The sequence below is a fragment of the Muntiacus reevesi genome, chromosome 5, assembly GCF_963930625.1.
Source record: "Muntiacus reevesi chromosome 5, mMunRee1.1, whole genome shotgun sequence".
Lineage (NCBI taxonomy): Eukaryota > Metazoa > Chordata > Mammalia > Artiodactyla > Cervidae > Muntiacus > Muntiacus reevesi.
In genome coordinates, this window is record NC_089253.1 from 23,797,874 (window position 1) to 23,822,766 (window position 24,893).

The following is a 24,893-nucleotide window of genomic DNA, read 5'->3' on the forward strand; positions in this document are numbered from 1 at the left end:
CCCTTCTTCAGGGGATCTTTCCGATCCAGTGATCAAACTCGGCTTTCCTGCACTGTGAGAACTCTGAAGAGATTTTGTTTATATATGTTAATATCTGTCCATTATCATTCTATTAGAAATTTAAACTGAGAGATTTTTTAAATATTTGTTACTTCAATAGTCTAAAAATTGTAACTTGTTAACATAAATAACCTATTTGGGTAAAAATAACTGTTTCCAAAAGAAAAAAAATAGGGAGAAGAGTTAACATGGTTTTGTATTTTTGCATATCACTTTTACTGTCTTGCTTAATAGATGATGGCTCTTCATGTCACACAGACTCTGGAAAAGTCCACTATACACTCATGAGAGAATAAGGGTGAATAAATCAAACAGTACATTACAATGGTTACGAAAATAATTTGAGCCTCTCTGAAAGAGTCCTGGAAGCCCCCAACAGTTTTGAGATCACATCTGGAGAGCCTCTGATCTAGTCTGAGTGCAACAAGTTCAATTTCTTGGATCAAGGACCATGGGAAGAAGTGGAGCCAGCTGGTGACACACACAGACATTGAATCAGGCAGAGGTGAATCTGTCCCTCAGCTTTGCCACTTAGAAATATGTTGTGAAAATTCTAGCAAATAGAATCCAACAACATATTAAAAAAAATCATACACCATGACCAAGTGGGCTTTATCCCAGGAATGCAAGGATTCTTTAATATCCGCAAATCGATCAACGTAATACACCACATTAACAAATTGGAAGATAAAAACCATATGATTATCTCAATAGATGCAGAGAAAGCCTTTGACAAAATTCAAAACTCATTTATGATTAAAACTCTCCAGAAAGCAGGAATAGAAGGAACATACCTCAACATAATAAAAGCTATATATGACAAACCCACAGCAAGCATCACCCTCAATGGTGAAAAATTGAAAGCATTTCCTCTGAAATCAGGAACAAGACAAGGATGCCCACTCTCACCACTACTATTCAACATAGTGTTGGAAGTTTTGGCCACAGCAATCAGAGCAGAAAAAGACGTAAAAGGAATCCAGATAGGAAAAGAAGAAGTGAAACTCTCGCTGTTTGCAGATGACATGATCCTCTACATAGAAAACCCTAAAGACTCTTCCAGAAAATTACTAGAGCTAATCAATGAATATAGTAAAGTTGCAGGATATAAAATTAACACACAGAAATCCCTTGCATTCCTATATACTAACAATGAAAAAACAGAAAGAGAAATTAAGGAAACAATACCATTCACCATTGCAACAAAAAGAATAAAATACTTAGGAGTATATCTATCTAAAGAAACAAAAGACCTATACACAGAAAACTATAAAACATTGATGAAAGAAATCAAAGAGGACACAAACAGATGAAGAAACATACCATGTTCATGGATTGGAAGAATCAATATTGTCAAAATGGCTATTCTACCCAAAGCAATCTATAGATTCAATGCAATCCCTATCAAGCTACCAACGGTATTTTTCACAGAACTAGAACAAATAATTTCACAATTTGTATGGAAATACAAAAAACCTCGAATAGCCAAAGTAATCTTGAGAAAGAAGAATGGAACTGGAGGAATCAACCTGCCTGACTTCAGACTCTACTACAAAGCCACAGTCATCAAGACAGTATGGTACTGGCACAAAGACAGAAATATAGATCAATGGAACAGAATAGAAAGCCCAGAGATAAATCCACGAACCTATGGACACCTCATCTTTGACAAAGGAGGCAAGGATATACAATGGAAAAAAGACAATCTCTTTAACAAGTGGTGCTGGGAAAACTGGTCAACCACTTGTAAAAGAATGAAACTAGAACACTTCCTAACACCATACACAAAAATAAACTCAAAATGGATTAAAGATCTAAATGTAAGAACAGAAACTATAAAACTCCTAGAGGAGAACATAGACAAAACACTCTCCGACATAAATCACAGCAAGATCTTCTGTGACCCACCTCCCAGAATATTGGAAATAAAAGCAAAAATAAACAAATGGGACCTAATGAAAAATAAAAGCTTTTGCACAACAAAGGAAACTATAAGTAAGGTGAAAAGACAGCCCTCAGATTGGGAGAAAATAATAGCAAATGAGGAAACAGACAAAGGATTAATCTCAAAAATATACAAGCAACTCCTGAAGCTCAATTCCAGAAAAATAAATGACCCAATCAAAAAATGGGCCAAAGAACTAAACAGACATTTCTCCAAAGAAGACATACAGATGGCTAACAAACACATGAAAAGATGTTCCACATCACTCATTATCAGAGAAATGCAAATCAAAACCACAATGAGGTACCATTACACGCCAGTCAGGATGGCTGCTATCCAAAAGTCTACAAGCAATAAATGCTGGAGAGGGTGTGGAGAAAAGGGAACCCTCTTACACTGTTGGTGGGAATGCAAACTAGTACAGCCACTATGGAAAACAGTGTGGAGATTTCTTAAAAAACTGGAAATAGAACTACCATATGACCCAGCAATACCACTTCTGGGCATACACACTGAGGAATCCAGATCTGAAAGAGACACATGCACCCCAATGTTCATCGCAGCACTGTTTATAATAGCCAGGACATGGAAGCAACCTAGATGCCCATCAGCAGACGAATGGATAAGGAAGCTGTGGTACATATACACCATGGAATATTACTCAGCCGTTAAAAAGAATTCATTTGAATCAGTTCTAATGAGATGGATGAAACTGGAGCCCATTATACAGAGTGAGGTGAGCCAGAAAGATAAAGAACATTACAGTATACTAACACATATATACGGAATTTAGAAAGATGGTAACGATGGCCCTATATGCAGGGCATAAGAAGAGACGCAGAAGTACAGAACAGACTTTTGAACTCTGTGGGAGAAGGGGAGGGTGGGATGTTTCGAAAGAACAGCATGTATATTATCTGTGGTGAAACAGACCACCAGCCCAGGTGGGAGGCATGAGTCAAGTGCTCGGGCCTGTTGGGCTGGGAAGATCCAGAGGAATCGGATGGGGAGGGAGGTGGGATGGGAGACCAGGATAGGGAATTCGTGTAACTCTATGGCTGATTCATATCAATGTATGACAAAACCCATTGAAAAATTTAAAAAAATAAAAATAAAAAAATAAAATAAAAAAAAAGAAAGAAATATGTTGTGAATATCATATAAGCCTCAGTTTACTTGCTTCTGAAACGGGAATAATGTCATTTATTCCATTGGGCCACTGTCAATATAAAACAGGGTATATATGTACTTGCCGCAATACCTAGGACGCTGTAATTATGGAGGAGAGGAGAGAAACAGGGAGAAACAAGATCACTAAATGACCTTAAAAAGTCATGTGCTGTCCTGACACACTTTTGTTCTTACTATCTAGTTTGAGGGGATAAATGTAAAAACATGAATCACAGCATGAGATGGGATGATATGCCATGGTGCCTTCTCTTATCCCTTCATATCGTGGAAGCTCCCGCAGACAGGGTTGAAAATTGGCCAGCTACTTGAAGGAGCAGTTAAAGCAGAGGATCATACAAAATAATACAGACACACTTATCTAAAACGTGTTATTTTCATCTAAAACATGTATACAAACATCAACCTGCCAATCTCCTAAATTGGGGCCTATGCTTTTCTTTGAGGACAAATCTTATAATTGGTGTTCTGCATCACCTTTCTTATAGAAAACACACCCTCAATAATCACATATGATTTCCAGCTTCATTTTTATTTTAGTGTATGGAGAACTTACAGACACTTGAGGAACAAGTACAAAACCTCCTGTTTTTACGATTTTTTCCCTAGTAGTCTCAGTTTTCTTTACCTGGCTAGCAATTTGTTTTAGTGATCATCTTTAAACTTAATCCCAAGACATCAAACTTGGTTTCTGAAGGAAAAACAGCTCTTTCATTTTGCACTGAAATGTCATTGATTTATCTCATATCTAGTTAAATCATATAACTACAGTAGAAGAACAACTGGCATAAAAAGGCTTGAGAACAAACAACTCTCTCTTGGTAAGCATACAACTCAACCCATGACAGCAGACACATCCAGGGAGCTGCAGAGTGACTAGTAAGCCAAGATTGTTTGTGGGGCCTAAGAATATAACTGCATACTTAATAAGGAAAACAGAAACCAGTGGTTTATCTGAATTAGTCTGAAGTGGAAATTGCTTAAGAGCACTTTTTAGATCTGTATCTACTGTCATAGAAAGATATTTAAAAATCCAGGATGAATCCCAACTTAACTGAAAAGAAACCCCCCAATCTATATACATCCACATGTTGCAAATGCACAGATTTCAAATTTGTCAGCCTCTACAATCATGTGAGCCAATTCTTTAAAATAAATATCTCTATATATTTATATATACACACACAAACACACATTCACACACATGATGCACAGTCTCATGACAGGCTTTTAGTTTCCACCAGGAATAAGCAAGAAAAGTAGGTCAGGAGCTTTGACTCTTAAACTCCGTAGGGCTTAAAATCACTGTTACACCCTCTTTTGTTACTTCCTCCCATATTATCAGTCATCAAATGGTTCAATGCCAAAGTGTCATAGCTAGTTTCAGAGATGGCATAAAAAGGGCCACAGAGCAGATATATGCTGCTCCCTAGCTGCACTCAGTAAGGAGAGACTCCCAGAGAGGAGATTTGGGGAAGGACCCAAAGTCACAGGAGCGTGCTAAGTCCCAAGATATACAACAAGGAGGAATAAAGCCTCCAGGAAGGCAAATCCCACTCAAGGTTCTCAGACCTAAGAGCAGAAAGGCCTCTGATCGCACCCCTTCCCCACAAGCCCACAATTTCTAAGAGTTAGGGGATGTACAGAGGTCACTTGAACGCTTGATACAACCCTCTCTTCTGTGCTGATTTATAGGAAAATAAGCATCTAGCAGGAAGAAAAAAAAAACACCACTAATGAGGCTGACAGGTGTGCCCACAACAAACAAGTTTTCCCAGGCAGTCAGTCTAAAAAAGCATTTTTCCGCCAAAGCCAAAGGGACATCTCTAGCAGGTGACCCTTTCATTTCCTACTAATTCAATTTGTATAGCAATAAGCATAGCTCATCGACTAAATCTGCCTTTCTCTTAGCAAGGAACTTGATATGCCTTGAAGTTGCTCACTTAATTCCCATCTCCTGTTACAATCAGGAAGCTATATTTTGACTTGATTAAAATTAAGAAATCTGAGATTTGGAAAGAAGCTTAGCATACATCAAGAAGAAGCTTTAGCCTCTTCATTTGATGGTGAGGACCTGAAAGGTCACACAGAAACCCTCAAATGAGACAGATCAGACAGTGAGTGCTGCAGAGCAGAAACCACCCAGGGAAAGGGATCCAGGGTGCTCAGGCAGACTGGTCACATGTGTGGGGTCAGGCGAGGGTGAGGCTGGATGCTGGGGGGTGACAGGGTGGATGATCCATTTCCCAGGAGAATGGCAATGTGGTGATCTGGTTCAGCCCCTGCCAGGAAGTCCTTGTACCTTCCAACCTCGGCTTAAATACTTTCAGTGATGTGATGGGGAGCTGGGGTGGGGGAGTGGGCAGGGGTCTTACCATTTCAGTTGAGTTCAGTTCAGTCACTCGGTTGTGTCTGACTCTTTGCAACCCCATGGACCACAGCACACCAGGCCTCCCTGTCCATCACAAACTCCCGGGGCTTACCCAAACTCATATCCATTGAGTCAGTGATGCATTCAACCATCTCATCCTCTGTCGTCCCCTTCTCCTCCTGCCCTCAATCTTTCCCAGCATCAGGGTCTTTTCAAATGAGTCAGCTCTTTGCATCAGGTGGCCAAAGTATTGGAGTTTCAGCTTCAGCATCAGTCCTTCCAATGAACACCCAGGACTGATCTCCTTTAGGATGGACTGGTTGGATCTCCTTGCAGTCCAAGGGACTCTCAAGAGTCTCCAGCAGACCCAAAATAAAAAAAATTTGTTGTTGTCGCTTTTGTTTTTTTCTAATCAAATCAAGTCTCCTTCCTTGAAACTTCTACCCATTACCCCAGTGGTTCTCACCTTGGCTGACATTTACGCTTACATATGGAGCTTCAAAAAAGTCCTGACACCCTGGGGTAATGTGTGTGTATGCGCATACGTGCTAAGTCGCTCTGTCCCGTCTGATTCTTTGCAACCCCATGGACTGTAGCCCGCCAGGCTTCCTCTGTCCGTGGATTCTCCAGGCAAGAATACTGGAGTGGGTTGTCATGCCCTCCTCCAGGGGATCTTCCTGACCCAGGGATTGAACCCTCCTCTCTTATGTCTCCTTCATTGGCAGGTGGGTTTTTTACCACTAGCGCCACCTGGGAAGTGCCAACCCAAGCGTTAGTATTGTCTAAAGCTCCTGGGATTGTCCCAACTGGGGAGCCAGGTTTGAAGAAACCTCTGCTTTTGGTTCAGTTCTTGCATTAGTCGGCTAGGGCTTCTATAGTAAAATACCACAGATTAGGTGGCTTGAACAACAGAAGTTAATTTTCTCACAAGTCTAGAGACTGGAAGTCCAAGATCAAGATGTCAGCAGGTCTGATTTCTCCTGAGGCCTCTCTCCTTGGCTTGTAGATGGCTACCTTCTCCCTGTGTTCTCACATGGCCTTTCCTCACGCCGTGTGCATCCCAAGGTCTGTCTGCCTCTTCTTACCAGTCAGGTTGGATGAGGGACCCACCCTTATGATCTCATTTAACCTTAATTACCTCCATAAAGGCCAAACGCAATCTCATTAGGGATTGGGGCTTCATATATGCAGGGGCATGGTGGGGGCAGACACAATTCTGTCTGCAACAGTTCTGCTCACTGACTAGAACTGATTGAGAACTGACTAGAACTAGAACTAGAACTGACTAGGCTGATTGAGAGCTCCTTAGAAGGAAATGGCAACCCACTCCAGTGTTCTTGCCTGGAGAATCCCAGGGATGGCGGAGCCTGGTGGGCTGCCATCTATGGGGTCGCACAGATTCAGACACGACTGAAGTGACTTAGCAGCAGCAGCCACAATGCCAGAGCACCCACATATGCCATGGGGTGTCAGGTTGTGAAGGTGGCCAGTTGGATTCTGGGGCCACTGGAGGCCTTAGGAGAGCTGCCTCTAGCACTGTGCAGCTATCCAAGCATCCTTTGAAAACAGCAGGGCCAGATGCCATGCCCAGAAATCTCATGAAGCCCCAAATCAGCAAACAAACTGAGTTATGTCTGGCCCACGATTATATGGGCAGGAACACCTGCTTGGCAGATAGCTACTGGAGGAGCCCAGGGTGCTAAAGGAGTACAAAGCACCGGATAGAGAGATAGACGTCAGGCGCCACATGGGTGGGCTCCAGGGGGTGGCTTCTACCCTCTCCCTTCACATAAATCAGGTGACATATTATGACAAATGAAGTCCTGGCAAAGAAGTGGATTCTACAAATTAGGGCTCAACCATTCTTTTGAAAGACTGATGTGTAGGTGTCTAGAACAGTACCTGGCACTTAGTAAGCCTCAATAAATTTTGAATGAACCAATTAATACCTGAAAATATTTGACTGGATTTGAAATCCATTAGAAATATTACAAGAGACTTCAATGTTAAAAGTTAATTACGCTTAATTACAACTCTTGAAACTGCTGAACAATTGGAGGAGTATTTCTTCCTCCTTTTGTCTCATGTTATGAAAAATGGTTTTCACTGTTATGATTTTCATGAATTGGAATAGCTTGTCATTAAACAGTCTTGATCAGAATTGTGTGTAGCTGGGCTTCCCTGGTGGCTCAGTGGTAAACAAACCACCTGCCAATGCAGGTGATTCCTGACCACTGAAGGGTTTTCTCGATCCTTGGGTGGAGAAGTTTCCCTTCTCCAGGGAATGGCAACCCATTCCAGTAATCTTGCCTGAGAAATCCCAAAGACAGAGGAGCCTGGAGGGCTACCATCCAAGGGGTTGCAAAGAGTCAGACACAAGTTAACAACTGAGCGCTCACACACACACACACACACACACACACACACACACACTTCAAGTTTAAAATCTGACATTAAAAAGAAAAGCCTTGTTCATTGAAGCAATGTTCCAAAACAAGTTCCTCATTAACTTTAAGAAATTTCATTTAAGGGACTTCCCTGGAGGTGCAGTGGATAAGAATCCACCTGCCAATATGGGGACATGGGTTCAATCCCTAGTCCAGGAAGATCTCATATGCTGGGGAGCAACTAAGCCCATGTACCACAACTATTGAGCCCATGCACCTAGAACCTATGCTCTGCAACAGGAGAAGCCACCACAATGAGAAGCCCTAGCACTGCAACGAAGATGAGCCCCTGTCTGCGGCAACTAGAGAAAGCCCAGGCAAAGCAACAAAGGCCCAGCACAGTCAAAAATAAATAATTTTTTTCAAAAAAACAAATTTTATTTAAGAGGTATTTCTTAAATGCAGTTGATATATCATCCCTAATACTTCATATTTTATTTTTTTCTTGTCAAAATAGTATGTAAAGAAAATATAGTGAAAAATATATAATGAAAATTATATGAATGAAAATTAATGAAAATATAATGAAAAATTTCACCAAGCCTCATATGTTGTTGTTTAGTTGCTGTCATGTCTGACTCTTTGCAACCTTATGGACTGTAGCCCACCAGGCTCCTCTGTCCATGGGATTCTCCAGGCAAGAATACTGGAGTGGGTAGTCATTCCCTTCTCCAGGGTATATTCCTGACCCAGAGATCAAACCCGGGTCTCTTGCGTTGGGTTGTTGACTGCCTGAGCCACACAGACGTATATAAATCCTCTTTAGTTTATATCTTACAAATATTGTCACTTTTTATATGTGTTATAACACGAAAAATGTTAGGAAGCACTGCCTTCTACTTCTCTCAGTAAATGGCACAGTATCGAAATTATTAAGCCTAATTTAGGGTGCTACCCTGATTGTTTTTTTTTTTCATGTTCTCAATCAGATCCTTCCATCAGTTCAGTTGTGACTACTTTCAAAATCATCTTCTCTGTCCACTTCTTTACTTCTCCAATGCTTCTACGTGGATTAAGCCACCATCATCTCTTACCTGGACTACTGCAAAAGATTCCTACCTGGGATTCCATTTCCTGTGTTCCTTGCCCTTCTTCAATTCCTTCCTTACATGGCAGCCAGTGTGTCCTTTTGAAAGCTCAATTAGATCCTGTTATGTCTCCCCAACTCTTTACACCCTTAAAGCCTTCCAGTGGCCCTTTAAGTAAAATCTAGACTCCCTCCTATGGCCTGCTGCTGCTGCTAAGTCACTTCAGTCGTGTCCGACTCTGTGCGATCCCATAGACGGCAGCCCACCAGGCTCCGGCATCCCTGGGATTCTCCAGGCAAGAACACTGGAGTGGGTTGCCATTTCCTTCTCCAACTCCTATGGCCTAAAGGGCCCTAATAATATGGTTTCACTTTCCTCTCCAGCCTCACCTCTACTGCCTTCCCACCCACACATGCTCTAGCCGAAACAGTCTTCTGTTTCCTAAGAAAGAATCCTAGGGCAAAAGTTAAGGTCAAGTGGAGATACCAGGCGAACAAGAAGATGGAGAATCTAGAGTTTAGGGCACATGTGAACTGAACTATAACCTGGGATTCTAGTAGCAAGTCACAAGACTAGGTGAGATCACCAAGGAAGAGGGCTTAGAAAGAAGAGGACCAAACCCTGGGCAGGGAAGCATTCTCACATTTCAAGGTCAGGGAGATGGAAAGAAACCTGTGAAGGATTCTGGGAAGCAGCAGCCAGCAGTTGTAGGAGAAAAAAACAGGAGGTTTGGGATCCTTGGAACCACTCTGAGAAGTCTGGTAAAAATACACACTTTCAGAACTACTCACTGGACTTTTCAGTACGAAGATGAACACGCAGCATTCCTAGTCTTGCTGTTATCAGAGAAACCTGGGAAACACTGTCCTGGAGCTTAACACAATCAGAAGAATCTCCTGCCTGGGGCCCTTTGTAAACACATACTCTGCAGGGACCTAACCCCCAAATACACTGAAACTGAACCCCCAAGGGACTAAGAATTTGGTCGTTCATCTTCTAAACTAATTGCTTCTTTCTGGGACTTGTTCTTAAAGAGTTTTGCTTTTGAACCAATGAGTCAACAGTTCTGTCTTCATTGACTAAGGCTGATATACCATTTCCATCATCTCTTCAACTGGAGGCATTTACTAAAACCATATGGAGTTGATTTGAGCACATGCTGGGATCTCAGCAAAGAGTCTTGACTTTGAACTAGAATTAAAACTACCTAACCAAAAAAAAAAAAAAAAAAGGTGGTGGGGGTGGAATTCCCAAGTCTGGACACAATAGTCAAACTACAAGTTACAGCACTCCACCCAAACTTCTTAGCTAACTTAGCTCCCAAAACTCACGGAGTCATCTTCTCTGAGTCTCAGGAACCCCATTTTCCTTTCCCACGTGTTCTAATGCCTGCCATGTCAAGACGAGCCCTAGGGCCTCTGTTTCTGGGGTCCTCACAGCTGCCTTCCCCAACCCAACCTGCTCCATCAGGCTTTTTCTAGTTCTGTGTTTAGAGCTCTTCCTAAATTTCCTTACTTTGAATGTTAAAACCTCTCCCGTACATCGGATCAAAATGGGAAACTTTTTGCCCTCTTTTGACAGAAATCATTCCTTGTTGGCCACCTGATGGGTACTTGGGGTTAATTAGAAAATCCCCATCAAGAGTTCAGAGGCCAATATCAGCTGTCAAAATCCCACATTCCCCTCTCGCCCCTCTTTCAAGTGCAAAACAACCTGTGTCTGAAGATGTGCGGGAGATAAAAGAGCACACACAGCAGCGCTGGGGGCTTTGACTCGGCCCCATTCACGGCCCCACCACCATGAATACTGCAAAATCTCAAATGAAAGTTTTAATCTCCCCACTGCATTCAGCCTAAAGAGAAAAGGGCTTCCTTTTAACAATTTCCCCCCTTAAACCTTTTGTGTTGCCATGCTCCTGAAAAAAAGCGGAGATTTCACTCTGACCCGGCGAGGGCTTTACGCCAAAGAAAGCAACGCACCTCGAACCCTTTGTGCTGAAAGAAGGGCTCGCCTGCCCGAAGCCACCGGCGCGAAAGCGGCAACCCACGGTGGGGCGCGCGGGGGCAGAGGGTGCCCGCGTCCCTGCAGACTCCGGGCTCTGGCGTCTGGCCCCTGGGCCTAAAGGAACGAGTGCGATGCGCCGCGGGCCCCACTGCTCCCAACAGAGCGGAGTCTGGCGTGGGGGTGCGACATGGGGCGGCTGACTTCCCAGCCAGGACGCCGCCTGAAACGCACCCGCACCCGCAGACCACGGGGCCCAATGTGGCCCTTCTTTTTTCCACACTGCACTCAAAAAGAGAAGGAACTCCAAGTTAAACCCTCTCTAAGCGACCCTTCGGGGGAGATTCTCGGTCGGTGGTGTTCACAAGACCCCGGCTGATTGCTAGGAAGCTGATCTTTGGGCGCAGATCCGGGGCCTCTCCCAGAGCTGCGGCGCCCGCACTCTGCAAAACGCCTTTGCGCCCAGGGCGCTTCCCGCGCGCAGACCCGCGGCGTCCCGAAGAGGACCTGGAGAAACGCAGAGGAGTGTTTCGATCTTCGCCTGCCTTCACCGTTACTCCCTTCGCACGTAATTAATGCTACCGAGGTGCTCGCGACAAGAAGCCCAACTCTCAGCTCTTCTAGCATTGGAAAAAATGTCACTGAATATGACGTCCCATTCTTTTATCTCCTCCAAAGCGCTGCTCTAAATGTTTGAAATTAACACCTGATATGAATCCAAAATGTCGGGATTAGAAGCAAGAGGCTCTGTTTCTGAGCCCAGAGCGGTTTTACGAGCGCCTTAATTTGGTGTTGCTTGATTCTGACAGCCCAGTGAATGCCACCTCTTTCAAAAGAGTGTTTTCTGTCGAGCGGCCAGAGTTCAAAAGGCCCAGCGCCCAGCTTTCAGCGCCAACTGCGTGCAGGGCCGGCTCGGAGCGGTTCTAAGGCAGCCCCTGCCGGCCGGTCCCTCCTTGCATCAGTAAAATGATGATCGCGCCCCTTCCCTCGAGGGTTCTGCCTCCTCCTGTTTGACAGTTTGCTTCGCTAGCCTTTTCACCACTTCTGAACGTGGTTTCTATTGAGGGTCAGAGCCTGGTAGGTATGTTGTCACTGCCCAAGGCAAAATTGCTTTGATAGTTTTCCTTTTAAAAATCTGTTTGTAAAGGGTCTCCCCTTTCCCTCTCTGGCCGCTTCTTTTTGGCGCGTGTGACTTGGAATGGGTGTTGTCTTCGGGACAGCGTGGGGCGGGGGCGATTTTCAAAAGATGTCTCAAATTCAGACGTTTAAAGAAACAGTGGTGAGAGGGCGGTAGCGTGGAGGTGAACAAAAGGCCAAATAGCATTTAAAATTATTACATTTATCTGTGCTGAATGACATGTATTTTCAAAATAAAAAGCATATATAAAGACTTTAAAATCCCTTCCTTTACATTTGCCACTTGCTGAATAAAAGCTTGTCGAAAAAGTGCCTTTGATCATTTTTAAGCTGTGAAATTCTGGCCAACCTCTTAAACCAAACAGAAGCGCACACACATAACACACTTCCAAAATGAGAGCAGGAATAAATTGATAATGTTGATCAACTTTTCTGCATCTCCACTCTAACTACGAGCTCAACAATGAGCCCCAAATGGACACATAGGTTCTAATTAGAGTGTTTCTAAGTTCCTTTCCAGTTCTAATGACCCATAAATAATATTTCACAGTTTGTGGGTAGTTCAAGGGAAAGTACATCTTTTTAAAAAATCATAATTATCTAGATAATTAGACTAATGCAATAAACTTTAAGTATTGATTTTAACAGTAATAAATACACTTATGAAAAATTTCATTTTATATAAAATCATACTTCAAATGCACAAATACTGCTACATTTAAAGGAATTTGAGTGCAAATTATTCTGTCAAATGAAAAAGACTTTTGTAGTGAGAATAAACACCATCTTATTAATCTATTTATTATATTAATATATCTGATTTTTCTTAAACCACATCTCTTTAAAAAAAAGAGTTTTCTTAATACAGAAGTATGGCCATATTCATGGTATACTTAAATTAACAATTCTCCAGAAACAAATAGAAATGAAAGGTTTGCAAGGACACTTAACATCTTTTCTCATTAGGAAAATGACAGGAGATAAAAAAACTTAGAGATCTGTTTGAGCAATGAAAAAAAAAGTTGTTCAGAGCAGATGAAATTGTTTTTAACTCCTCTACTAAATATACGTGTTCCAAATGTACATCTTTATGAAAAGAATATAAGATAATCCAATATAAATATTCTACATTTTAACTGAATTATGAGTAATGCATCTTTTACATAAGTTGATTTAATATAGCTCTTTAAGGAAAAGTCTTCATTTGATAAAATGTTGTTAGTTTCTTCAGAAGTTTCAGGGAAGGTGAAATTGAAAAAAAGTTAATGCAATTACTAATAAATTTCAGTTAGGCCAAGGTAGAAGAGGAACAAAGTCATTGGATAGGAGGATATCTGAGTTTTTAATCTTCTAGTGCTAAAATCTCCTTCAGAACTCAGTATTTAGAAAATTAGGGAGTTTTGCTACCAACTGGAATAACATTTTTCACTTAAAACATTTTCTTTGCTTCTCTTAAGGTTAAGGGACAACCTAGTTTAAACCACCTGTTGTGCTACACACCTAGTCCAATTAGACAAGTCTCTTGCCTTTATGGCAATAATGACCCACATGAATCACTACTTTCAGACTAACCGAATCTGAAAACCCCGGTCAGAGTCGTCTTTTCATGCTCACAAAGTCAGCAGGCATCTTGCCTCTCATAAAGCTTAAAATCTATCAAGCACATGCAGAATAATTCACATCACTGCCCCTGGAAACCCTTTGAAGCAAATAAACAGAAAAGAAAAAGATTAAGATTTGATCTCAATTTAAACATGTTAACAGTAACGCTATATTATTCCAGATTTTACCCAGCTGTTTTGGATCTTTAGAGAATGTGAACAAGAGAGCAAACCTGTTTCAAGGATTAGAGAATATAAAGGTTCAAAAAGAGTCGAACCCTTTGCGGAACTATACATCTCCTGCCTTGGTTTCTTGCTTGGCAGAGTTTTAAAATTCAATGCCATTGGGTTCTTTCTCTCTTTTTTTCTCTGCAATCTGGCTTTCTTATAATTACTTCCCCAAACAGATCTCTTACTCTCTTTAAAACTATAAACATTATAGATCACATAGGGTGAACTCAAATCATTTGCCTCATAGGGCAATGGGTTTATATCTAAAGTCATTCATAATCATCTATGTCAAATTCAGTGAGAGAAGACTTATTTAGTTTTACTCTATTTTTTTTTTTTAAGGAAGACATGAGCAAGCCAGAAAGAGACTAAATCTGACCACATTTAGAGTAAAGTTGCAACCATTTACCAAATAATTACTTCCTTTAAAAGAATGAATCTGCTAAGTTTTCCCAGAACTGTAGAAGGAAAAGACATTTTCACAGACAAGAAAGACAAATGTTTACTAGAAGCTGATTCTGCCAATTAAGTTCAAATGGAGAGCTAGAGAGAAATATTTAAGTGTAACAGCAGAAAAAGAAGTCTGAAAAAGAATGAATCAAAGGGAACTATTTGTATGTAGCATCAGTCATTGTTATTTTGCTGATCTGAAGGCAGTTTGTCATTACAATTGGGTTAACCAAGTTCCACCGAAGATGCTGCAGGAGCTATAGGGATGAAGTGCCTGGAAAGATACATTTCATTTGTCTTGGGGAGAGAGACAGTAGGGTTTGAGGGCAGACATATAGGAAAATATTCATCGAACAGTGCTATTATGGGTAATCATCACGAGAACTCTTACTAGTCCCCATTTTTACAGATGAGTAAAGTGAATTTAGAAAGTTTAAGTTTCTTGCATAAGGAAGACAGTAACTACCTGGTGGTCTGAATTCTGCTTCAAGCTAATTCTTTCTAAAATAGGTTGGTTCTCTACTCAAGGGCAGGAAGGCCCATTTTAAATGTTCATGGAAAGCAGTCAATATAGAATAGTAGGTATTAAGGCTTCTCTTTTTCCTATTATCTGTTCTTGCATCATTCATTTCAACAAGTTAATAAATATCCACTAAGCATCTTTTACTATCCACCACTCCCCAAAGATACTTGGTATAGGTTAAATGCCTCGCCTAAGGTTTCACAGAAACTTCAGATTAGAGGCCATGCTCTTCATTAGGCGTCATTCCCTGATGCCTCTGCTACACTCTTGCAAAGTAGGTGATCTGGCCAAAAGGAGGAAAGAACGCAGCATAAAGGTGATCTGACAAGAGGATATGTACCTCTGAACTCAGTGGGAAATATGGCATCTGAGGAAGATTCTAGAGTGGCAAAAATAGATCATTGACCCAATAGGATGATAACAAGGAGATACCCAAGAAAATAGAACTATTTCCTACAAAGCAAAACAATAACTTCAGTACTTCTCTATTAGATTAAGTGCAAAACCACAATAAATACAAAGGAATAAATAGCATTTATTATTCATGTAGGAAATTTAGAAAAATTATAAAATAGAAAATAAAAATCATCCATAGTTTTGCCACTCAAAAACAGTCACTACTTTCTTTTTTTTTTTTGTAATACACATTTATGTCTACATGTATAGGCATATTTTTAATAGAATACATATCTTATACATAATTTTCATGCTGGCTTTTTGATTGCTTATTATATTAGATACATTTTCCCATGACTTTAAAAAGTCTTTGAAAACATTCTTTTTAATTTTACATGTCAAAATTTATTAAAACAATTCCCAATAGGTAGGCACCTAATAATTCTACTCTTTGCTACTAGAGATAACTCCACCTTGTAAAAGTATTTTGTATTTTTGTGAACATCTCTGATGATTTCATCAAGATTAAGCAACACTTTCTGTGTTCTTTTTTACTGCCATCTTGTCTTCCAAAATGGTTGTATTCATTTACCCTCCAAGATATTTTCAGTGCTGGGAAAGAATATTTTTTAAAAAAATTTCTACCAACTAAATGGAAAGGGGAAAGCATGTTATTATTTGAAGTTCCTTCATTATTAACTTGAATATTTTAACATGCTTCTTGATATTTTTGTTGTTTATGGAGTATCTTCATGCCCTCTCTCTTTTTTGCTATTGGTATGCTTGACTTGTTGATTTTAAAGAGCTCTTTACATATTAAAAATATTTAGTAACTACATAATACTACATTTGGACCTGTTTTTCAAGGACCCAGACCAATTTCTGCATCTTTCATTATGCCCTTTCTGATTCAACCGTAACTCAAGTCTCCTGCTTCCAAAATCCTAACACAATATTCAGTACTGAATTAGACACTGTTTGCAGTCATTTAGAGTTTCTCCTTTCATCCTCCATAATACCTTTCCAGAGAAGACTTCGTGTCTTTTAACTACAAAGAACCAACCTGACATCTCTGAATTCTCAGTGTCATTAATCATGACATAGTTGTAATTATCCTCATTCAGCAGGTGATGGAGCTGGGGTTCAACCCAGATTTACCAACTGCTACATGGTTATCCTAAGTCCTCAATCAGGCTTTCTCACTCCTACAGTGCTTCTTCCAGTTCTCATGTTAGCATGTTTACATTGAGATACTCTTATGTTAACATTTTTTCTTATTTTAAATGTATAGGGCTTCCCTGGTGGCTCAGTGGTAAAGAATCTGCCTGCCAACCAGGAAGCACGGGTTCAATCCCTGGTCAGGGAAGATCCTACACAGCTCGGAGCAGCTAACCCCGTGTGCTGCAGTTATTGAGCCCGTACTCTAGAACCCGGGAACTGCAACAACTGAACCCATATGCTTCAACTACTGAAGCCCGTGCATCCTTGCTCCGCAACAGGAGAAGCCACCGCAATGAGAAGCCTGCGGACTGCAACCACAGAGTAGTAACCACTTGCCACAACTAGAGAAAATCCTGTGTAGCAGCGAAGGCCCAGTACAGCCTAAAATATGTAAATAAGTAAAATTATAAAAAATAAAAATAAATGTAAAAAACACAATTCAAAGAGCTCACAGAGAAGACGTAGCTGGGAAGAAACAGAACCAAGTCTGATATTTTAGATTTTTGGTACAGAAAACTGAATTCTTTTATTTCTTCTGGTAATAATCTCTTTAATAATTCTTTGCCTTTAGAGCAAAGAACATCAAATTTCCTCGAAACTTGAGTTTATGGGTTGCTTATGTATAAAGGATTTACATGAGTCACCCTCAAATCACAGCAATGATAACAGAAATGAAATCAAACAGCCTATGGCTTTCAATATTGCCTTCCTTGCAAATCTTGCTCCAGAAGTCAAATCCTTACAAATCATTTGGCTGCTCCAAATGAATAGCTTTATCTTTCTTTTTATTAGAGTGGGAATTTACCCAGTACTCACCCATAAAAAGCTTATGTTTAAAAATCACTCTCTTTGAAATGGAGAGGACCCCAGGGATGGTGAATCCAATGGAGAAGAATCTGAAAAATAATTTCTTATTTGGGGTGGGTGTGTATGAATGTATCCACACACACACACACACATATGGACAGAGATAGAGAGATGCATACTTGTTTATCCACAAAATGTTACTTTTTGTACAACCCAATCTGACTTAGCTAGAGGCTGGGAAGAGGATAAATAAGAAGGAAGAAAAGGTCATATGAGAAGGGGAAACTCACAGTTTCTTTCTGGAATTGGGCAGGTATGTGTTTTAGAAAGATCTTCAGGATTCTTCTGGATAAAGGCCTGATTTGAATAGATTAACATAGCTGGACTTCCAGGCCTTCTAAAATGGTCTTTCATTTCCATGTGAATATTGGAAAATGCCCTTCTTGGAAGGGGGGCAGGGGGATCAGACCTCTTTGCCTCCATCTCTGCTAATTTACATGCTCCCCAATGGAGGTCATATCGATATGAGACCCAACCGCTGTCAGCTTTGCGGGTCTCTTAACCTGAGAACCTTGAAGCCCATTGAGAGCTATTCATACTTGGCAGATTGATTTCTTCAGTCATTTTGTCATAGTAACTGACAATTCACTGCCATCCAAGTGTATCTGGGAGCACAATGCCCACATAAATATTGTTGGCAATTCTCAGCATATCCCTTTGTGGAAATGGTGGGTTAATTTACTTCTGCCGCTCGACTTTCTATAGCTATGTGGCAGAAGATCATTTCCTCTGCAACCATACAGCCAACGGAACCAGTAGGGCCTGTTTCAAAGCAACGGAGAGCTCAGAACTCCTCATTAATGCAGAATGAAATGAATCAAAACTTCAAACACAGGTTAATCTGAGGGGAAGACAAGGGGTCCACAGGAACATAAAAACTTTGATGAGAATCAGGTGCAGTGCAACTCGAGTTATTCTAGAGAGGTTAGGGTGTGGAAATAATAGCTTATATGATCAGGAAAATGCCTCTACTTAAAAAAATAATAATCTTGTGAGGGACAAAGGACATTGATCCTAACTCACACCAGCTAATCTGAAAGGTGTGTTCTGAGCTGTGCTGATTCTCGGAGCAGGTGAGGGACTTCCTGGGAGCAGTTCAGAAAGCTCTGGGTGACCTAAGTCTATAGAGGACTTTCTTGTTGCTTCCCTAGTTGTTTATCCAATCATCCCCAAATGGTGAGGCAGCCACAGCTGTGGCATGATGGGAAGAAAAGGTAGTAGACATTCCTGGATTTGATACCTAGCTGCACTGTTTAGCCATGGTACCCTAAGTCCCTTCATCTTTCTGAACTCAGTTTCACTATCTGTAAAATGGGTTCGTAAAGGCACTGACTTTATGGAGTGGTCCTAATGATTAAATAAGATCATTCATTCATCAAGTAAGTCTTTTCTAAGTGCCTTCTCTGCAACAGGCACAGGATTTAGGACTGGGAAATGAAAACATTTGGAGGTGGAAGTCTCTTTGATTTTAGTGCATCCAGTTAGAAAGGAAAATAAAATTGCTTCAACGTAAGACTTGACTCTGAAAGCTTGGCTTGAAAGCTTCAGGGAAGGCTTCTCAGAGAAGACAGCACTTGAGATGTGAAGAAGGAGAAGTTTGTCAGCAGAAGACAATGTGGGATGGGAAGGCCAGAGGGGTAGGTGATAGCACTCTTGTTGCTGCTGGAGTGTGATGGGCAAGGAGCCTGCAGCAGAAGACAAGGCTGAGTGGGGAAAGGACTGAATCAGAAAGAGCTCTCTGTGCGCCCACTACAAAGGAGTTTAGATTTCAGCCTGTCATCACCAGGAGCCTTTGAAACATGCCTGTTCCACGGAGCATTTGCTAGGTGCCCTGTGCTCGCCCAATCACTGCGCTGCTTCTTGTCTGGTTGGACTAATCAAAGCTGATGTTACTGTGGAGTTGACATTCCACCGAGTTCCTAGTGATGCAGGATAGTGAGCCAAAGTTCGTGTACGTGTGTGTGGGGGAGAGGCAGTAAACCTTTCGAAGAATTCTATTCACGCCTAGAAGTCAAGAGGCATGGATACACCTCCAATTGGTTTCTTTATCTCTCTGAACCTTTCTCTGTCTCTCTGGTATGCATGTGTAAGTAGCATCTGCCAAGCCTCAATGGAGAAGTTTTATGGCATGAGGAATGCCTAGCACCTTGCAAAATTAAGTACTATCTAAGGCTATATCTAAGACTGTAATATTCACTGAAAGGACTGATGCTGAAGCTGAAGTTTCAATACTTTGGCCACCTGATGCAAAGAGCTGACTCATTGGGAAAGACCCTGATCCTGGGAAAGACTGAAGGCAGGAGGAGACGGGGATGACAGAGGATGAGATGGTTGGATGGCATCACCAATTCATTGGACATAAGTTTGAGCAAACTCTGAGAGTTAGTGAAGCCTGGTGTGCTGCAGTCCATTGGGTTGCAAAGAGTCGGACACAACTGAGCGACTGAATAGCAAGGCTATGATTTGCTTCAATTTTCTCCTTCCTCTAGCTGAAGTGTGTGACTAGGACACTTGAGTATCTGAAGGAGCCTAAGCCCCAAGAGAAGGGAGCCCCAAGCCTCCCATGCCCACTTAAATAGGAGATGGGATTTCCCAGAAAGTTGGTACCACCCCCTACTTCTGAGGCCCATGTAAAGAGAGTCAGGACATTAAGAGTACTAGGAAGATGAATCCTAGAAATGCATATACTAGGGCCTTACCAGTTACCAGCTGTGTGATCCTGGGGAAGCCACTGAACCCCTGCGAGCTTCTGCTCCCTCATCTCGAAAATGGGAACAAGTGATCATACCCACCCTGCTCACTGAATAGTGTAGCAGGGTCTGTGATGATGCATGCCCTGGTCATCTATGGCTGCATAACCATTACTCCAAAGCAGAGTGGCTTCAACCCATCACATTCACCTAGTTCACAAATCTGCTAGTCTCTGCTCCATTTGCTATCAGCTGGGGCGGCTCAGCGGCTGGGGCTGGAATCTCAGAGGGTTCATGCACGCACACATCTGAAGGTTGGTGCTGACTCTTGATGACCTCAGGGCTTCCTCACAACATGGTGGCAGTGCATAGTGTAAGTGCCTGATTAGGCAGAACACCAAGCCAGAAGTCACACACACACACACACACACATCTGTCATTTTCCCTCAGTCACAGCAGTTCCAGTGGGACTATTCCCAGTGGGATTCAAGAAGAGGGAACACAGACCCCTCACCTCTCCATAGGAATGACAGTGACCTTGTGAGACGATGATGTGGGATGGGATAGACATACTGATAGGGCCATCTTTGGAAAATATAGTCTGCCACTTGATGTGGAAAAAAGAGCTTTATAAAATATAACGCATCATATGAATGGTGTTGCTGGATGAATGGAGTTGGCTGAGCAAATTCTGACAGACAGTGAAGGACAGGGAAGCCTGGTGTGCTGCAGTCCATGGGGTTGCAAAGAGCTGGACATGACAGCAAGTGAACAAGAACAAGAACAACAACAAAAAACAAGGCTTTCCGCTTAAGTGCTGTTTCTCACAGTTAAGTACTATTATTTTTAAAGTCTTTGTTCAGTATCTATTGATGTCTATTACATGTAGGCACCATTCAAGATGTTTTCAAGCCTAAGACCTCATCTCACCCATATAACAAGTGTCAGAGATAGAATTTATGATTCCTATTATAGAGTAAACTGAGGTTCAGGGCATTAAGTGATAGCTTCTATTCACTCACTCCATAAATATGTATTAAACATCTACCTTCTGTCAGACAATATGCTCAAAGGGAAGTAATAGTAAACTAACCAGCCCTGATCTCTGCCTCATCTAGTGGAGACAAAAAATAAAAGCCAGATAATCCTGAAAGAAATTGATTACTATTGTGACCAACACTGTAGTAGGAAGATCCCCTGTGGATGTCGGGGAAGCTTTCCTAGGGAAGTGACATTTTAAATGACACTTGAAGAAAGAGTAGGAATGAGATGGGGGTAGGGGTTATGGGAGAGCATTCCCAGCAGAGGGTGAAGCCTGTGCCAAGGCCCTGTGGGTGGAGGGAGAGGGACACAGTTGGAGCTCAGACAGTCAGGAGCAGCTTGCTTTGAGATGCAGCTAGAGGGACTGACAAGCTGAAAAAATGAGCAAAAAGCTTGCAGAGCCTTGCCCAATTGTAAGCCCAGAAGCTGCAAAATCAGGATTTAATTTAGGGCTTCTAAGCACCCCCTGAGGGTTATTTCAATCCAGGACAGTTGGCCTGGATTGTACTGGGCAGAGGGCTACCTTACTGCTGTATCCCACAGATCCTTATACAGGTGAGGGTAAGCCACACATGTCTCCACTCAGGTGCCAGGCTCTTGGAGGGCTGCATGCTCTCCCTCTCTGATTAATCTCTGCATAGCACTGAAGTGTGGAGATTCCGCAGACACTGAGTGAGTGCTTGTTACTCAGCTAATTATTCCCAGCCTGACTGTGAGTAGTACAAACACCCTCCTATCAGACCTCCACAAAGGCAGATACCCTGCCATGGACCTAAAAACTAAGAGGCTCCCTGGAATCTAGATGGCGTTGTCGTGCATAAAAACAAGAAAGCAAGACCTTATCAAAGCCTCAATTTGCCCTTCTGTGAAATGGGGGACATTCAACCCAATTACTTCCTAGCCAATTTATTAAAAATCAATTCATTCAAAAATGAATCTAAAACAATCAGCTCAGTTATGCACCCTTTGCAGAAACAGTTTTGGTTGCTAGTTTTATAGAGGAACCAGTAAGGTGAGGTGGTTAGGACGACAGGACCCTAGGAGAGAGAATCTCAGTGTGGGGATGTACAGTCAGAAAAGAATGTTTGCAGATAGAAAAATGTTTCTTACTGAATGTGCTTCTCAGCAGCTCTCTGGCCCTCTCATCCAGAGCCTAGAACCATTTCCAAGAGAGTTCTATTTAGGCTTACTGAAAGAAAACAGCCTGCTTTCTCTGTTGGCAGCTATTTAGGCTACCAGCAGCTTCCCTGGTATTCTTGCCTGGGAAATCCCATGGACAGAGGAGCCTGGTGGGCTAGAGTCTGCAGGGTCACCCAGAGTCAGACACAACTAAGCATGCATCCATGCCAGCTTGGAAGGAAAATATTTTTCTTTCTTTGGCAAAAGACACATTATGGGTCCTTCAATACCAGGAGAAAAATGTTTCTCTGGAGCTGGGCACTATGTAAAAAGTATTCTTGATTTGCACTGTCATTCACAACTACTGGGTCATTTTCTTACGGTGTCAACTAATAGAACAATTAAACCATGATCCCCTACATAAATCTCTTCTGACATTTTCATTCATAATAATAACTTTTTAAAAACTCAAATGACATGGTGAGAATTACTCACCAAAGCCCAGAAAAGCAAACCCACCTCCCAGAGCCACTCCAGCAAAAGGCTTAGAGTTTCACAGTAACTTATTCATTCTGCTGGCCGCAAAACCATCATTGTTTTCATCCCGAATAGCTATTACTGGGGAGCTAGGCCTGGAATTCACTCATCAGAACTATAATATCCCTTCAAATTTCTCATCTGAGATAAAACTTTGAAAAACTCTTTCTAACTCAGAAATCATTAAAACAGCCACTGAGATAAGAGTAGGCTGAAAATAAGAAGGCAGCCAGGAAAAGAGATAACTTTTTGGGGAAAATATCCTCACTGGTTTTCACTTTGGTGGTTTTGGTTTGGTTGCTAAGTCGTGTCCCACTCTCGGGACCCCATGGACTGTAGCCTGCCAGGCTCCTCTGTCCATGGAATTCTCCAGGCAAAAATGCTGGAGTGGGTTGCCATTTCATCCTCCAGGGGATCTTCCCAACCCAGGGATCAAACCTGCATCTCCTGCATTTCAGGCAGATTCTTTACTGCTAAGGCACCAGGGAAGCCCTGGTTTTCACTTTAGTGATTGTTTTATCGTGAAATGAACTCTGACTCTAATAGCACACAGATGGTATTTTGCTCTCAGAAGCAACACATTTCACACCATAGTCACCTCTCTTTTCTGGACATAAGTCTGAATTTCCTACCATTTTAAGTACCAAAGTAGGTTGTACTTAGTTGTCATCAGGAGCCAGGAAAGGTTTTTTAAAAGGGGACTTGCCTAGTGGTCCAGACTCCGCGCCCACAACGCAGGGGCCTCGGGTTCAACCCCTGGTCTTTTTTTAAAAAAGGTAACTTCATAAAAACATCTGATGCAATGGTGAAGCTGCTGTTTAGAACTGAAAATATCCTGAGAATAGTATAATTATAGTCCCACTGTTGCCAGTCTAAAATTTTTCTTAATATTTTCAGACTAACCTGTGTAGCAGCTGTCTAACCAATCAGTCAACATACTGTTGACCAGTCTTCTAACTGTGAATCATAAATCACACAGTTGGCAGCCCAGACAGGGTAAGAACATTGTGGAAAAGGTGGGGTGGGGTGCGGAGGTTCAATGAGGGCAAGATTGAGGCAAGATGACCCTGGAGAGCCCTCCATTGTTGGCCCTGTGCAAAGGATCTAAGCATCTGTACCCTCCCGCCCCTGCTCTTTTGGAAACAACCTGTGATCAAGAGCCATTCCTTTGATCCTGTGCCTGCTCAGTCACTCAGTCGTGTCCGACTCTCTGCGACCCCATGGACTGCAGCCCACCAGGTTCCTCTGTCCATGGGATTGCCCAGGCAAGAATACTGGACTAGGTTGCCATTTCCTCCTCCAGGGGATATTCCTGATCCAGAGATCAAACCCACATCTCCTGCATTGGCAGTCAGCTTCTTTACCACTGAGCCACTCAAGTCCATTCCTTTGATTACATTCAAACAAACCTTCATCTGGTTATAAATGAATGACTAGCTATTTAAAATGGAGGAAAAAACTTTTAGATGTCATAAATTTCTCTCTCATTATGCAGCATAATTAAACTATGGTAGATAAGTAAGGCCAGATATTTTCATATAATTCAGTCCAACTCTATTAAATGATTATAATCCAAGTACTAAAATCTCTAGATTTTCAGAGACTTCTATGGGAATACGAAAAATTTTAGACTACTTGGGGTGTATTATTTTGGTTCAATTATATATTCATTAATCTGAAACGATATATTCTAAATAATAGTGAATGTTTACCTTTTGTATGCTCTTTTCTTCCTTTTTCTTTTTTTAACCCTATTACTGTCTTAGTAATGCTTGTTACTCTCACTTGACATCCTAAGCTTGGGTGGAGCCAAAGTCTTTAACTTCAAAGAAAGTCAGTTTGGGGTTTTCTGGATCTGATTCAGTAGTTGGAGATAATAGCAAAGAAAACAGGAGTCTGGATTGTAGAGGAGGGGCTTCCCAAACCTAATATTGGGCAAATAATTCACAAGTGTTTCAAGTAGCAGCTAAAAGAAGTGGTGTTGGATTGAAGCGAGGGCACTCAGTATCCTATTTCCCTTCAGATTGTGTTTAAATTCTA

At 41.7% G+C, this 24,893-nt stretch overlaps 1 pseudogene; it reads right to left on the reverse strand.

Annotated features, from left to right (window-relative positions):
* Positions 1 to 24,893, reverse strand: part of LOC136169207 (protein artemis-like) — a 58,637-nt pseudogene that overhangs the window by 8,712 nt on the left and 25,032 nt on the right.